This window comes from Prionailurus bengalensis, chromosome D4 (genome assembly GCF_016509475.1).
Source record: "Prionailurus bengalensis isolate Pbe53 chromosome D4, Fcat_Pben_1.1_paternal_pri, whole genome shotgun sequence".
Classification (NCBI taxonomy): Eukaryota; Metazoa; Chordata; class Mammalia; order Carnivora; family Felidae; genus Prionailurus; species Prionailurus bengalensis.
In genome coordinates, this window is record NC_057359.1 from 55,474,506 (window position 1) to 55,492,427 (window position 17,922).

Here is a 17,922-nt window from a genome sequence, read left to right on the forward strand (position 1 = left end):
GGAGCACAAGTAACCCATGTCTCAGGAAGACACCTGATGCACAGATAAAAAACAAAAAAACAAACCTCTGGGGCACCTGGGTGGCTCAGTCAGTTAAGCGTCCAACTCTTGGTTTTGGCTCAGGTCATGATCTCGCGGTTTATGAGTTCAAGCCCCACATTGGGCTCTGTGCTGATGGTGTGGAGCCTGCTTGGGACTCTGTCTCCTTCTCCCTCTGCCCCTCCCCTGCTCTCTCTCTCTCTCTCTCAAAATAAATAAACTTTAAAAACAACAACCACAAAAAAAAACTCCAGAGGTAGGGACTCGAGGAACTGAGACCCCAGAGCAGACTAAGGGAAAGAGAGGAGAAACAGCTGAAAAGCACATCAAAGAAGAATGCTTGGTAAACACAGGAGATGGAGTAACAAAGGGAATAAAGAACAGAGGAAAAGTCCGAGAGGACTCCCAGGTTTCCAACCTGGAAGCACACAGCTCCAGATGAGAAAAATAAGTTCATAAGAGCTTAGAAGAAAAAAAAAAAAATCGATGAGATGTGGATGGTAGACTTTGAAACAGTGGTAGGTGAGTAGAGGGAGAGACAAACAAAGGTCAAGATCCAGACACGGAAGTCCTCGTTTCCTAAGGTGGAGCCAGGAGAGGGCTCCACTCCCCAGCTGGGGACCGTCCTTCATGTGGCCTGGATGGTGAGGGCAGGGAAAAGACGACAGGCCCAGGGGTACAGAGGGAACTGGGGACAGAGTCAGCACTCAAACCTAGGGCCCCAGTATTCCCAGCAGGCCAGATTCTCTCAAAGCAGGTTCCAGGAAATACTAATTCCAGTAAGATGCTCAGTGGAAGAACATGTCCCCTGGTCAAGTGAGTCTGGGAACCTTGCATACCGAAACTTGCTTCTGGAAAGTATGAGGCTCACCAAAGGTTCTGAGAAGTTGTACCATCAAGAATCCCCCTCTACTTTATTTAACCCACCATTTCCCAAACTTATTTGGCCATAGAACCATCCTACCAGAGAACACATTTTGAGAACTGTTACTCTAGTGTAACCAGCTTCACCTGTGAAGCCAACTAGCCACAAGAAAAAAGGAAACTGCGGAACAGCAGTGAGAATGCGGACCACAAACTGGGAGCAAGTTCACCTGAAATATGCTGGTGGGACCCACCCAAGGCCCAGGGCGAGGCCTTGGGTGCCCTATTTGTTTATCAATAATGTGGCACTCCAAGCACCCCTTATCCCCAGAGGTCACTCACCCTGCTGAAATGAGCCCCAGAAAAGATGTGCCTCTTGCTCCTCCTGTTTGTCAGGAGGTGCGAACTCCCCATCTCCTCTTCCCTAGCATCCCCTGGTACTTCTCACCCTTCCCTCCTTCCAGTGCTGACTCAGTTCCATCATCAAGGGACCCATTCCCGTTCACTTATTTTCTTCTTTTCTTAAAAAAGTTTGTTTATTCATTTATTTTGAAAGAGAGAAAGAGAGAGCTCAAGAAGGGGAGGGGCAAGGAGAGAAGGAGGAACAGAGAGAAAGAGGGAGAAAGAGGGAGGAAGGGGGAGGAAGAGTGAGAGAGAGAATCCCAAGCAGGCTCCAGCATGGGGCTCGAACCCACAAACCATGAGATCATGACCTGAGTCGAAGTCAGACACATAACTGACTGAGCCACCCAGGCGGCCCTTGTTTATTTTCTTCTGAGACACAGATCTTATCATATCACTTTGCTGCTACAAAAACCCTGATGGCTCCTGTGTGGTCTTTGATGGAGTAAGGCCAGATTTCTTACCGTGGCACCAAAGCCCTTCAGTCTCAGCTCTGCCTCCCTTCCCATTCCAATAAACCATGCTTATATCCACACTTAATCTGTGCCAGAAATGTCCTTCCTTCTTTCCTCTAACAATAGACTTTTGCATGGAGACAGACCAGAATCTTAAAATTAAAGTCCCAATCTGGCTTCATCCTTTTGCTCTCATTACCAGAGCTCAGACAGCAGAACCCTGGGAGGCCCTGCTGCACAGTGCACATGTGAAAAACATGAAAAGAAGATGCATCATTGGGCTCTTCTCACTTCAGAGGGCCCCACAACATCTGCAATCCTCCAGCTCCACCCTACCTTTGGTTCTGAAGATGCTGCTAAACATAACTCTGTTTTCGGGAACCCAAGAGGCATCTGGACTGTCACCCTACCAACTTGCTCACACCTTCTGAAACCAACCCAGAAGACAGGAATTCACACTTGGTCTGCCCAGCTTCCCTAGAGCAGACACCTGCAGGTCAGAGAACATCTTAGTTTTGCCAATTCGGGGATTGTAAAACAGTGGTCTTGAGGGAGCTTCCCGGACAGGAGAAAAGGCTGCCTGGGCCCCAGCTCAGCTCCCCCAGTGACTTGCTGGATGATCTTCAGGCAAGTACCACCTACTCTCAGGATACCTCTTTCCCATTTGCAGACTGAGGGGCTGGAACACAAGCTGCGCCAAAAGAACTCTTCCCCGACCCCACCACCACCATCACCTATGACAAAATCTGCTTTTGCTCCAGGGTTTCCTCAGCAACTGACACCACTGTCCACCCAATTCTGGGAGCTGATAACCTAGGTGGTCCATCTTCTATTCCCCCCCAGCACACTCACCCACTCACACACAGGAGGTGTCAACAGTGCGTGACAATCCACGGGAGCCAACTCAAGTGCCAGACCAGAGTCTTCTGAGGTGTTTAATGCCAACTTTTCCTATGGTATGTGTCAAAGCCACCTCCAATTTGTTTTAGTCAGTACCTTCTGGGCACCTACTGTGTGCCAGAATGTGTGCCAGGTTGAGGGGCAGGGGGAGGTGACAGCAATAGGCAAGATGGCTCCTGACTTGAAGGGGCTCCCTGCTGAGGGTATGAGAACCTAAGTGAAAACTACCCTGGTTCACAGCTGTCTCAGGGACTTGCTCCTCCAGTGGCTTCACGCAGAGCTTTACTGCTGAACAGCCTCTTCTCACTCTCCTGCTCCTGTCACTGCGGACAACCCGCATCATGTCTGAAGTGCATCCAGAGCACCCTGGTCCCCGATCCTGGGACCTGGGACCCTGGGATATCCTTTCCCCATTTGCTTTCTCTGAAGGCTCTACAGCTCTGAGAGCCCTGTGGCTCATGCCTGAGATTGGTCAGCCCTCAGCCCTCAGCAGCGGCTGCAGACCTGGAGCCAAATGCCTCCTGGGTCCAGTGGCAGTCAGGAGGCCTCCCTGAGTGCCCCGCACACCCCCTTACCATGCTGCAGGGGCGGTCCTCCATGGCACACCGGGCCCTGTCCCAGTGAGAAAATGCAGATAGCTCTGACTCCAGGAAGGCAGTGACTGGCTCTGCCTCCAACTACAATAAACTGCTATCAGACCTCAGAGTCACTGCCGGGGGCCTCAGAGAGGGGTGAGGGAAGGAAGCAGAGGGCTGAGGGCTTCATGACAGTCCGCAGGCTGAGCCAAGGCTCCCTTGCTGTGAGGCGCATGGCGTGTGCTACCACAGGCCCTAGGCCCTGCTGGGCTGGCTTGTGTGTTTTCTTGGCTCTGGGAGCTGGAAGCAGGGTTACGTAAGCAGCTGAGCAGATGTGAGCCTGTCCTTGGCTCCCCCGGCTAAAGCCCCGCCACGTGGGCCTCTCGGCTGGGAGTCCAGGTCACGGCCTTGCGTGTAAGGCGCTCAATAACTTCAATGTGTGAGCTCAACTCAGACAAATTCCACCACTCCCTTGCCCGGCATGGCAAACCCAAACACACACATGCCCCTCCACTGAAGCCCTGCTAATCTCGAGCCAACCCGGCACGGACTCCCTGCCTCACTCTCATGCTGGCTGAGCCACTAGTTCATTCCTCTTGCCTCAGCAAAAACAGGCTGGAACATCTAGTCACCCCTTCCCAACCGGCTGGCCAGTGGCTCAAGATACAATCCTTGGCCCAATGCCGGGTGGTGAGAATGTTTCACTAGCCAGTGACAAAATGGTAAAAGTGAACACAATGTACGTTGTTCTTCATCAAGCTAAATGTAACCAATGTACTGGAAGTGTCCCTTTCTCAATAAGCAAGTGTCTTCCAAAATAAAGATTTCAGGGACTCCTGGGTGGCTCAGTTAAGTGTCTGACTCTTGATTTCAGCTCAGGTCAGTGTCTCACGGTTCATGAGTCCGAGCTCCACGTTGGTCTCCACACTGACAATGCAGAGCCTGCTTGGGATTCTCTCTCACTCTCACTCTCTCTGCCCCTCCCACACGCTCTCAGTCACTCACTCTCTCTCTCAAAATAATAAATTAAAAAGCTTAAAAAAAAATGTATTGGCATCCAAAGTCAAGCACTTCTTACTCTGTAAATGGTGAAACGTCCTTTTATGAGATGATCATGATAGATTTTGAGACTGAATTGGGTTTGTTTTTTTAACGTGATGTTTAAAAAAAAAAAAAATCCATACTTGGCAGCCAAGGGTCAGGCCCCTAAGTTTCTCTTGGAACTTTTCCAGATAATGAAATTCAAACATTTGGGAACTGTGAGACTAGGCAGTGCCCAGAGCTGTAGTTCTCCAGTCGGGATACCGGCAGTCTTCCTTGTCCAGACCTCAGCCCCGACAGTGTGGCATGGTGCCTCTCCAACTCAACTACAGTGCTTTTCACAGGCTCATGTGGGTAGGCCATTTTCCTCTGTCCCAATCTAATCTGAAGGCCAAATATGTGCTGGAAGCCAGGTCTTCACACATTCCCAAGGCCTGGGGTGACAGCTGTCTGCAATGGTCCCACAAACTCACGGTGCTCCTTGTGGCCCCTCGCACTAGACACGAGAAGCACCACCTACTGCACAGGGCTAGGCTGGTGCCAGGCAAGAGTGGCAGGTCCGGGTTAAGAACAGTGCTTTGCCCTTGGAGGGGAGGGAGACCAGCAAACAATGGTGACGTGACAGTGGCAACAACAGCTGAAACGGCACAAACTCTGGTGCTGGGGAAGAAGAGTCAAGGAAAGCCTTGCAGAGAAGCAGCTCCTATCAGGGAGGACGGATCACACAAGAGTTGTGTCCACTTGGCAGCCATGGACACAGAGTAGGCCAGCAAATCTTACCTGAGTGTGCAGCACACAGCTATTCTCCCCACTTCCCTGCTATTGATGCAAGCAACCAAGAGGATTTTGATACACTTCAAGGAAACCTGATGTAAGAGCATGGGACAGACAGCTACCAGAAGGGACACCTCAAGTCTCATGTTAACCATTGCTGGTTAAGTTTTAAAATCGAGCTCACAAAGGCTTCAAAGGTACTGGAAATAGGGGCACCTGGGTGGCTCAGTCGGTTAAGTACCCAACTTGGGCTCAGGTCATGATCATGCAGTTTGTAAGTTCGTGCCCCTCATCGGGCTCTGTACTGACAGCTCAGAGACTGGAACCTGCTTCAGATTCTGTGTTCTCCCTCTCTCTGCCCCTCCCCCGCTCATGCTCTGTGTCTCTTTCTCTCCCCAAAATAAACAAACATTGAAAAAAATTTTTAAAAGTACTGGAAATAATTTATTTCTCAAACTAGATGTTCATGACATTTTTCTCTATACCTTTGGGTATATCTTTAAAATTAAACAATAAAGGGGTACCTGGGTGGCTCAGTTAAGCATTCAACTTTGTCTCAGGTCATGATTTCACGGTTCGTGAGTTCAAGCCCTGTGTTGGGCTTTGTGCGGACTGCTCAGAGCCTGGAACCTGCTTCGGATTCTGTGTCTCCCTCTCTCTCTGCCCCTCCCCTGCTCACACTCTGTCTCTCTCTCTCTCTCTCTCAAAAATAAACATTAAAAATATTTTTTTAATCAAACAATAAATATTTTAAAACATAACCCAAGGACAAGAAGTGTGACCCCTTTTTTCATCCCTTTCCCAATAAGCAAAGGTTTTCCAAAATAAAGATTTTAGGGGCACCTGGGCGGCTCGGTCAGTTGAGCATGTGGCTTTTGATTTCAGCTCAAGTCATGATCCCAGGGTCGCGGGATCAAACCGTGCCAGGCTCCGCATTGAGCGTGGAGCCTGCTTAAGATTCTCTTTTCCTCTGCCTCTCCCCAGCTCGCACTTTCTCTCTCTAAAATAAAAATCAATAAATAACCAAAATGAAGATTTCAAAACATACAACTCAGTGACCAGAAAACAGGAATAATCTAGTCCTAATGCTGACTTGATAGGTCTCCGGCACACCATACACTCAATACAATGTCAACACCCACTGTTCTTTCTGCCAACTCACCATCCAAGCCACTATTAGACTCCAGGGACGGAAATGCTTTTTCAGCAGGAAGCAGAACACATTTGTGGTCTCAGAACCCTGCATTTGGGGGCACAGAGAAAAACAACGCATTTGCTCAAAAAATGAAGAAGCCTACCAGAGGAGGTCTGCAAAGCGGAGCCCAGGTGGCCAAGAGGAGACTGGACTAATTGAGAACAGTGGCATCAGTTGCCCCTCTATCTCTGTAGAAGTGGCCCTGCCACATGGCTGAACAACCACACTTTGTAGATCTTCCAAAAATATGATCTGAAAGTGACCTGGCCATCAACGAACCATCTACGAACCATCCACATTAGTGAAACTGGCCTTTCTTACACCCTGCCCTCTCCCCCATTAAATTCCCACCCAATCTTCAAACAAAGGCCAAGTACTCTCTTTTTGTCAGTTTATTTTGAAAGGTTTGTTGTTGTTGTTGTTTTAGTAATCTCTACATCCAACGTGGGGCTCACAGCCCTGAGATCAAGAATTGCATCCTCTTCTGACTGAGCCAGCCAGGCACCTCAAGGCCAAGTACTCTTATTTGCTACTGCACTGGCTTTCTTTTCTTTTCTTTTCTTTTCTTTTCTTTTCTTTTCTTTTCTTTTCTTTTCTTTTCATGTTATTTATTTTGAGAGAGAGACAGAGAGTATAAGTGGAGAAGGGACAAAGAGGGAGAGACAGAATCCGAAGCAGGCTCCAGGCTCTGAGCTGTTGGCACAGAGCCCAACATGGGGCTTGAACCTATGAACTGGGAGATCATAACCTGAGTTGAAGTCAGACACCTAACCGACTGAGCCATCCAGGCACCCCTGCACCAGCTTTCAAAATGCTGGTGAGATTTCTTTCTATCGAAGAGGTTCAAACTGTGGAGTGCAAGAGGAATCATTTGAAAAGCATATAAAACTACAGATTCTTGTCTCCTACCCCCCAGAGTTCCTGATTTGGTAAGTCTGGGACTGAGGCCCAGGATTCTGCATTTTTTAAATGTTTTTTTATTTATTCTTAAGAGAGAGAGAGAGCATGAGCAAGGGAAGGGCACAGTGAGAGAGGGACACAGAATCTGAAGCAGACTCCAGGCTCTGAACTGTCAGCACAGAGCCCCGACATGGGGCTCAAACTCACGAGCTGTGAGATCATGACCTGAGCCGAAGTCGGACACTCAACTGACTGAGCCACCCAGTCACCCCCTCGGGATTCTGCATTTTAACAAGCACTTTATCTAGATAACTTTAGCACAGGTTCCTGGACTGTATTTTGAGAAATGGTGGTTTACAGGTTCATTCATTGACCAGCACCCTCCTCTCACCCCCATAAAGCTCTTTAAGAGTGAGTACCAAGAAAAACAATCTATACTCAGGAGCTACTGTGTATATCTGCTGTCTGACAATATTTATCATATGACAGAACATGTTTCACTTTTGGTTTTTGCAATGGAACAGATATAATAACTATGTCGAGCCCTAAGGTATGAATATCTACATTTTAACTCTTCTCCAGTCTTTAACTTTCTAAGTCACATTTTCTCTTTCTCTGATTTTAATTTATTTATATCTGTCCTTTTTATGGTATGTGTCCTTATAAGCTACATCAAAAACCTTTGTGGGGGTGCCTGGGTGGCTCAGTTGGTTAAGCATCTGACTTTGGCTCAGGTCATGATCTCATGGTGTAAGTTTGAGCCCAGCATGGGGCTCTGATTTGACGGTGTGGAGACTGCTTTGGATTCTCTCTCTGCCCCTCCCCCTTCGTGCATATGCACACACTCTCTCTCATTCTCAGAATAAACAAACTTAAAAAAAAAAAAAAACCTTTGTGAAAGAAGTAAAGTAACAATCCTTCAAAGTTCAAACCAAATGTCATCTCTTCTTCAAAGCTTTCCCTGAACCCTTGGACCAATCAGTCCCTGCTCTAGATGCCCACAACACCCTTTCCAAATCAACATTACAACCTTTACATGCCCTTTGGCATGAGGGCACCAGTCTGTCTACAGGCTCCTTCCATTAGACCCTCCTTTCCTTGAGGGCAAGGGTTGTGTCCCATTCCTTTCTGTACTTGGGACAGCTTCTGATAGAGTAAAATCACAAATGTCTGCTGACCCACAAAGTACTTGCTCAACTACGAATTTAAGCAGAGAACTAACAGAGCAGGAACCATCTTGCTTTTGGTGTTTGAGAATCTAGATTGTTGTCCTAATAACACATCTATGACCAAGGCACCAAGGCCAAAAACACTCTCCTTCCTAAGCTCTAAATATGCCTTTTGTGTCCAGATATAGCACCTGATTCATGATCTATAGGCAGAGCCCCTACCCTCCCTTTTAAAATGAGTTTCCTCCAGGTTCTTGGCCTGTAATTTGAGATTCTCTGGCAGTGGACAAGCCTAACCTAATGAAAACGTGGCATTTCCTCATCTAAACCTCATACCGCCACATCAAATAGGCTCTTCACCAAATAACATTTGTTCCTTGAGAGAATAACCCCAAAATTCAGTCTGACGTGGGTCTTGAGATCACCAGAAAAGCCTTGAGTAGTCACTCAATCCAGGATTCTATCACCAAGAGTACCAAGGCCTAAACCTACGAAACAAAGCCAAAGTCAGATTCTATCACCTTGAAGCGTCAAGGATCTACCTCAAACCAGAACTCGAAAGAGTCGTGGCAGACCAGGGGTGGAGGAATATTAAGAATTATGTTTCCAGGATTCAACCTGTATTACAAAGCTGTAATCATCAAGACAGTATGGTACTGGCACAAGAACAGACACTCAGGTCAATGGAACACAATAGAGAACCCAGAAATGGACCCACAAACACATGGCCAACTAATCTTTGACAAAGCAGGAAAGAATATCCAATGGAAAAAGAACAGTCTCTTCAAGTGGTGCTGGGAAAACTGGACGGCAACATGCAGAAAAATGAACCTGGACCACTTTCTTACATCACACACAAAAATAAACTCAAAATGGATGAAAGACCTAAATGTAAGACACGAATTCATCAAAATCCTCGAGGAAAATGCAGGCAAAAACCTCTTTGACCCTGGCCGCAGCAACTTCTTACTCAGCACATCTCCAGAGGCAAGGGAAACAAAAGCAAACAAAAATGGACTATTGGGATCTCATCAAAATAAAAAGCTTCTGCACAACGAAGGAAACAATCAGCAAAACTAAAAGGCAACCAACAGAACGGGAGAAGATATTTGCAAATGACATATCAGATAAAGGGTTAGTATCCAAAATCTATCAAGAACTTCTCAAACTCAACACCCAAAAAACAAATACTCCAGTGAAGAAATGGGCAAAAGACATGAATAGACACTTCTCCAAAGAAGACTGGCCAACTGATACATGAAAGTATGCTCCACATCACTCATCATCTGGGAAATACAAATCAAAACCACAATGAGTTACCACCTCACACCTGTCAGAATGGCTAACATTAACAACTCAGGCAACAACAGATGGTGGCGAGGATGCAGAGAAAGAGGATCTCTTTTGCACTGCTGGTGGGAATATAAACTGGTGTAGCCACTCTGGAAAACAGTATGGAGGTTCCTCAAAAAATTAAAAATAGAACTACCCTATGACCCAGCAATTGCACTACTAGGTATTTATCCAAGGGACACAGGTATGCTGTTTCAAATGGGCACATGCACCCTGATGTTTATAGCAACACTATCAACAATAGCCAAAGTACAGAAAAAGAGCCCAAATGTCCATTGATGGATGAATGGATAAAGAAGATGTGGTGTGTGTGTATATATATATATATATATATATATATATATATATATATGTATACACACACACACACACACACACACACACACACACACACAATGGAGTATTACTCGGCAATCAAAAAGAATGAAATCTTGCCATTTGCAACTACGTGGATGGAATTGGAGGGTATTATGCTAAGTGAAATTAGTCAGAGAAAGACAAATATCATATGACTTCACTCATATGAGGACTTTAAGATACAAAACAGATGAACACAAAGGAAGGGAAGCAAAAATAATATAAAAACAGGGAGAGGAACAAAAACATAAGAGGCTCTTAAATATGGAGAATGAACAGAGGGTTACTGAAGGGGCGGGGGGGGGGATGGGCTAAATGGGTAAGAGGCATTAAGGAATCTACTCCTGAAATCACTGTTGCACTATATGCTAACTAACTTATATGTAAATTTTAAAAAATAATAAATTAGGGGCGCCTGGGTGACTCAGTCGGTTAAGCAGCTGACTTCAGCTCAGGTCATGATCTGGTGGTTTGTGGGTGGAGCCCCACGTTGGGCTCCGGGCTGACAGCTTGGAGTCTGGAGCCTGTTTCAGATTCTGTGTCTCCCTCTCTCTGCCCCTCCCCTGCTCATGCTCTATGTCTCTGCATCTCAAAAATAAATAAATGTTAAAAAAGAAGTAAAAAACATTAAAAAATTAAATTAAATAAAAATTTTAAAAAATTAAAAAAAAAAAAAAAGAATTATGTTTCAGGGATGCCTGACTGGCTTAGGTGGTAGAGGATGTGACTCTTGATGTCAGAGTCCTAAGTTCAACCCCTGCATAGAGCTTTAAAAAATTAAATAAAATAAAAAAGAGGGAAAGAAAGGTAGGAAAAAAAAATTTTTTTAAGGAATTATGTTTCTGCTCCAGGGCTGCACATGAAGGAAAATGAAGGGCAGAGGGATTGACATACTTTCTCAAGGACACTCTTTGATTAGCAAAAAATAAAAAATAAAAGGCCATCCTTAAGAGAACGCCAAAAATTCCAAAGACCTGAGTTAAAAAGGTAAATGTTCATAAAAGTCTAATCTAAAAAGACAAAAAGTAGTTGCCTATGGCCAGGGGTGACAAAGGAGATTAAATGTAAATGGGCTGGAGGGGTCTTATTGGGTGATGAAAATTTCTAAAACTAGATTATGATGATGGATGCATAGCACTGTCAAGTTACTAAAATTAACTTAATTACACCCTTAAAACAGGTGGATTTTATGTTTGATATGTAAATGATACCTCAATTAAGTTGTTTAAAAAAAAAAAAGTCACCATCACTTACAGCATCTGTAAAACTTTAAAACCACCTGACAGTGACCAGAAAAGTCAGGGGTCTATCCAGGATTTTATCTAGCATCAAGGCAAGGCTTGTCCTTTACCAAGCAATAATAAAAGTGCTTTTTATCATTAAAAAAAAAAAAAAAGTCATCATTATCTTCCACTCATTAATCCTTTAGGGTTCTGATGTTCATGGATGTGTCTACACAGCGGACAGCATACACGTCACTCTACTCTCTCTACACTGTGCCCATTGAGCTTGTCTCGGAATCCTTCTTAATCTAGGGTTCCAGGGAGCCACTAACTGATCCAAGTGGCCTAAAAGTAAATCTTATTTGACTTGACTGCTCTAAACTCTTCTCAAACACATTTCTCTACCATATGTGGTCATGGCTTTGGAACTGAGGGAGTCAGGAGAAGCAAGTTCAGAGCACTGGGAAACCTCAAGGAGGCCCCCGAAATGGGAGTGATAGCACACTTCTGTCCCGGGATGACCCGAAGAGAAAGTTTCCACCCTTAGTGAAACCACAGAGATGCAAGGTCCTGAGGTCAAGAAACTGTGCTGGGGACCACAGGCTTTTAAAGCCCCATAAACAGGCTTCTCAGTGTTGTCCTCGAGGGAAAACCGTCCCAGAAGGAATTTCTGTTTTGTTTGGTCCTGGCCCAAAGGCGGAGTTCCTCCTCACTCAGCTCTTCTCCCTCTGGCTTCCCTCTCTCCCTCCCTCCCTCCCTCTGGTGGAAATTGTGGAAATTCTGGAAAGTGCTCCTGCCCACAGTTACCACTACCAGGAAAGGCTGGGAAGTCAATTTGCCTGGAAATTCTGTTAGCCCCAGGAAGATCTTGGGGGATCTCTCTCATCTTAGAACTAGAGCACTTCTGCAAGAGAAGATAGGAGCTTCTCAGAAAGGATTCGAATAACTTAAGGCCTGGTGTTTTATTTTAAGACCTTCCCCTCCAGACTGAGGCTGTCTTCCTGGGTCCTCTGGGTACTCTGCTCTGGGTACCCAAGCCACTCACCAGTCACCAGCAGGTAGCCCAGAGCCTGCCACTTGAGGACTCCAGGCCTGGGATGACAGGAGTCACATTTGCCTGCATTCCCTAGGATTACCCTCCTCCTCAGGCTGCTGGGGGAGAACACTTTGCACCTTCCTAGGCGATTTGTTAGAAATGATACAGAAATGTGACACACAGTTAGTTGTACAGGAACCAAACTCAGTTTCCAAGAGAGAAGCAGCATGGTAGGAAGAGGCTCAAATCCCTGCTTTCCCTTCAAAAGGCCACAGACAGGTTTCATAACCTCTGAACGTTGCCGGTGATAGCACAGTGCCTAATACAGAGCAGACCTACAGCATATACATGCTGAATAAATATATGACTAATGCATCCAAGCCTCACACTCTAAGAGGTAAAGTCACTCTTAATACAACTCAGTAAGAGGCTCAGGAGTCATAAAGATAGACTGTTTGCTGAAGTGAATCGGCTGCGTTCAGCTATACTAGCACACTTAAAATGTGGAGGAACAAAGGGTAGTAAAGTGGTTATAGAAAAAAAATTGATGCTGAGAGACCACACAAAAAGGAAACAATCTATATTCAAAAAAAAGATAGCACAGGCAAAGTTAACAGAGGACAGATTCAGATCCAGAATCTGCAATGTCTGGGACCAGCAATGGATTAATATCCAGGATGCATAACGAACTCCTGCATATCAAAATAAAAAAATGTTGGGGCACCTGGGTGGCTCAGTCGGTTAAGCATCCGACTTTGCCTCAGGTCATAATCTCACAGTTTGTGGGTTCGGGCCCCTCATCAGGCTCTGTGCTGACAGCCCAGAGCCTGGAGCCTGCTTCAGATTCTGTGTCTCCCTTTCTCTCTGTCCCTCCCCTGCTCGCGCGCTGTCTCTCTTGCCTTCAAAAATAAACATTTAAAAAAAAAAAAAAAAGGAAAAGAAAGAAAAATGTTCAGAGTCCCACTGGGAGGGGAAAAAAAAGCACAGACAAATGATTATCACGAATAAGCAATTTACCAAAGAAGAAACCTAATGGCCATTAAGCATATGAAGAAATGCCCATACTCATTTGTCATCAGAGAAAAGCAAGTTAAAACAACAACTATCCCAGCATTATCAATTCATTCAGCAAAAATTAGGAAGCTGGTTAGTTAATGCCAAGTATTTGTTGGAAGTACAGAGACATTTAAGTTCCGCAGGTGGAAACATAAATGATGGGTAGCCATTCTGGAGTGGTATCTGGCAGGGCCACATCAATACAAATATACACCGACAGGCCCATCAAGGACACATAGAAGGCTGTTCCTTCCAGATGTATTTGTGAAGACAGTGTTGGAGGCAGTGTGGGAGCCTATCATTAAGGGAGAGAGAAAATTGGGATGAACATCGTGGACACTAGACGTACACGTAGCAACACGGATGGACCTGAAAAACTTATGGCCCAGTTCTTGGTTTCTAAATGCCATTCTCTACTAGGCATTGTTGGAACTAGGGCTTGTTGGAAAAGTAGCTGATTCCACGGCTGAGTCAGGGAATGAACAACAGCACCCTGGATCATCTTGCTGTGCCTAAAAGAAAGTGCTTAAAGAATGATGGGATATGTCAGAAAGACATAGGAACCAGCCTAAAGGGGATCTCACTGACCAAATCTGGGTCAATCTGAGCATCAAAATAAATAATGATAGTAAAGGATCATGAGCTATTGAGTAAAGAATCCATAAGTCTGCACCAACATATGCATTAATAGGGGAGAAGGGAAAGCTCTTCCTTACATGTGGTGTGCAAACTGGCAAACTGGTGCAGCCACTCTGGAAAACAGTATGGAGATTCCTCAGAAAGTTACAAATAGAACTACCTTACGATCCAGCAATGGCACTACTAGGTATTTACCCAAAGGATACAAAAATTTGGGTTGAAGGGCACATGTACCCTGATGTTTATGGCAGCATTATCTATAATAACCAAATTATGGAAATAGCATAAGTGTTCACCGACTGATGAATGGATAAAGATGTGGGGTGTGTGTGTGTGTGTGTGTATAAATATATATATGTACATATATGGAATATTATTCAGCCATAAAAAAGAATGAAATCTTGCCAGTTGCAACAACATGGATGGAGCTAGAGAGTATCATACTAATTGAAATAAATCAGTCATGGAAAGACAAATATCATATGATTTCACTAATGTAGAGTTTAAGAAACAAAACAAACCAGTTAAGGGGGGGAAAAGAGAAAGAGGCAAACCAATAAAGACTTAACTATAGAGAACAAACTGAGGTCACCAGAGGGGAGGTGGGTGGGGGGATGGTGAAATAGGTGATGGCGATTAAGGCGTGCATTCGTTGTGACGAGCACTGGGTGTTGTATGGAAGTGGTGAATCACTATGCTGTACACCTGAAACAAATATTATACTGCATGTTAAATGGAATTTAAATAAACTTAAAGTTTATTTATTTTAACAGAGAGATAGAGTGAGCAGAGGAGGTGTAAAGAGAGAAGAGAGAGAATCCCAAGCAGGCTCTGTACAGTCAGTGCAGAGCCCGATGTGGGGCTGGAACTCACAAACCGCGAGATCACAACCTGAGCCGAAACCAAGATTTGGACGCTTAACCAACTGAGCCACTCAGGTGCCCCTAAATAAAAACTTAAAAAAAAATAAAATAAAAATACAGGTACATATACTGTATGATACATATTTATAACATTCTGATACAACACTAGTAATGGAGAACAGATCAGTGGCTGCCAGGGGTTAAAGGTGGGAGGAGAATGTGATTACAAGGGGAATTTTGGGTGACAAAACTGTTCTGAATCCTTATCATGGTGGTGGCTACACAAATGTGCACTGTGTTACAATTCATAGAACTGTATACCCAAAAAAGGCCAATTTTACTATATGTTAATCTAAAAAATTCAATACATAAATATGTTCATATAAAAAGCAGCAGCTCCAATTTGGCAAGAGAAAAACAGATACACACGAAACACATTAAAGTGTTTGCTCAAGTGGGGAGGGGGGTGGTTGGGAAATGGAAGTGGGAATGAGAATAAAACAGAACAAAGAAAATAAAGCAGTAGAGTCTGTGATGATAATGGGCCATGAAATAAAGTCTGATGGCTGGATGGAAAGAAAGGGAAGAAAGAAGAAAGTACAAAAAGAAACAAATGGGGGAGTGGTGGAGACGGAGCTGGATGTGTCCTTCCAGAACTGTACGGGGAGAAGAAAGGCCTGACCACTAGACAGGACCCCAGTCCCTGAAAAAGGTCTGCAATTCCGTGGGGATGGATTCATGAGCCATGACAGCAGACACCATCCAACATTAGGGTACAACTCACTTCCCTGCTCTGACTTCTGACTTACCAGCTGCCTGATTTGATTACACTATGGATTCCCTTGTAGTATTGCCAGCAGCCAGAGAATTCTAAGCCACCTGACAACAGTTCTAATCTTCCCAATAAAGCAGCAATTTAGTATTCCAGCATGAAAATAAGTCTCCTGGGAGTTTTTATTAGTGAGTCAGCAGCCCCTCTCATCAGTTCTGGAGCCCTAACTCAAATTTCTAGAACATCCCCAATGCTGATTACAAATACATCCTCTCTCCATCTAGAGCCAGACCTTGAACCATGGCGAGCCTGCTGCCCTGTGGGCCATCTGGGCAGTCAGCCAGTCATGCATTCCTGGCAGTACCTTTCTGGTATCAGGATCACTTTAAATGCAGTCAGCTCCAATTTCCTCCTCTGAGGAATGGGGATAATAATGTGCTCTTTTCAGATGGTAAATGAGATAACACATACACAGTTGACTCTTGAACACCAGTTTGAACTGCACAGGTCCACTTATACACAGGTTTTTTTACAGTAACATACTGTAAATGTATTTTCTCTTCCTTATGACCTTCTTAACAATATGATCTTTTTCACTAGCTTACTTTATGGTAAAAAATACACAGTATAATATATAGAACATACAAAACATGTTAATCAATTGTTTACGTTATCACTAAGGCTTAGGGCCAACAGTAGACTATTAAGAGTTAAGTTTTTGAAGAGTGAGAAGTTATATGTGGATTTTCTACAGCACAGGGGGGTAAGGCCCCCTAACCTCCATGTTGTTCAAAGGACACCTATATATATTCATCACAATGTTTAGCACTTAGCTCTTTACAGATATTCAGTAAATATTAACTTTGCTTTCTCCCCTGAATCTCAGCAACTTCAAAGCCTACAGGTTATTACAGCCCTACAATCACAAGTGGCTAAAATTTTGCATTTCTGTTCTGATGTACCAGCATCAGTAATAGATTTGGAAGAAGAGGTTAAGACTTCAAAGGGCCTTCTGGGTATGATATAAGGTTTTGAGGGTTTAACAGTGATTCTGTTCATCTTTTACTGTCAGAGACAAGAACTAAAATACTCAAGAACCAGCTTGGAAGAGAATGCAGAATAAAATTATAATCTTGGGATGAAGACCTTCTTGAGTACAAAAACAACCTGAAGCCATAAAGGAAACAACAGATTTAAATACACAAAAATTTGAAAGACACCAGAGATAAAGTTAAAAGAGAGACCATGTGGCACAAGAACAGACACTCAGATCAATGGAACACAATAGAGAACCCAGAAATGGACCCACAAACATATGGCCAACTAATCTTTGACAAAGCAGGAAAGAATATCCAATGGAAAAAAAAAAAAAAAAACAGTTTCTTCAGCAAGTGGTGCTGGGAAAACTGGACGGCAACATGCAGAAAAATGAACCTGGACCACTTTCTTACATCACACACAAAAATAAACTCAAAATGGATGAAAGACCTAAATGTAAGACACGAATTCATCAAAATCCTCGAGGAAAATGCAGGCAAAAACCTCTTTGACCCTGGCCGCAGCAACTTCTTACTCAGCACATCTCCAGAGGCAAGGGAAACAAAAGCAAACAAAAATGGACTATTGGGATCTCATCAAAATAAAAAGCTTCTGCACAGCGAAGGAAACAATCAGCAAAACTAAAAGGCAACCAACAGAACGGGAGAAGATATTTGCAAATGACATATCAGATAAAGGGTTAGTATCCAAAATCTATCAAGAACTTCTCAAACTCAACACCCAAAAAACAAATACTCCAGTGAAGAAATGGGCAAAAGACATGAATAGACATTTCTCCAAAGAAGACATCCAGATGGCCAACCAACACATGAAAGTATGCTCCACATCACTCATCATCCGGGAAATACAAATCAAAACCACAATAAGTTACCACCTCACACCTGTCAGAATGGCTAACATTAACAACTCAGGCAACAACAGATGGTGGCGAGGATGCAGAGAAAGAGGATCTCTTTTGCACTGCTGGTGGGAATACAAACTGGTGTAGCCACTCTGGAAAACAGTATGGAGGTTCCTCAAAAAATTAAAAATAGAATTACCCTATGACCCAGCAATTGCACTACTAGGTATTTATCCAAGGGACACAGGTATGCTGTTTCAAATGGGCACATGCACCCCGATGTTTATAGCAGCACTATCAACAATAGCCAAGGTACAGAAAAAGAGCCCAAATGTCCATTGATGGATGAATGGATAAAGAAGATGTGGTATATACATACACAATGGAGTATTATTCAGCAATCAAAAAG

The 17,922-nt window shown here is 44.2% G+C and overlaps 1 protein-coding gene across 3 annotated transcripts in view; it reads right to left on the reverse strand.

The window, feature by feature from the left end:
• B4GALT1 (beta-1,4-galactosyltransferase 1) overlaps nucleotides 1-17,922 on the reverse strand; it is a 54,972-nt gene that overhangs the window by 23,740 nt on the left and 13,310 nt on the right. The gene's annotated exons all lie outside the window — the stretch shown is intronic.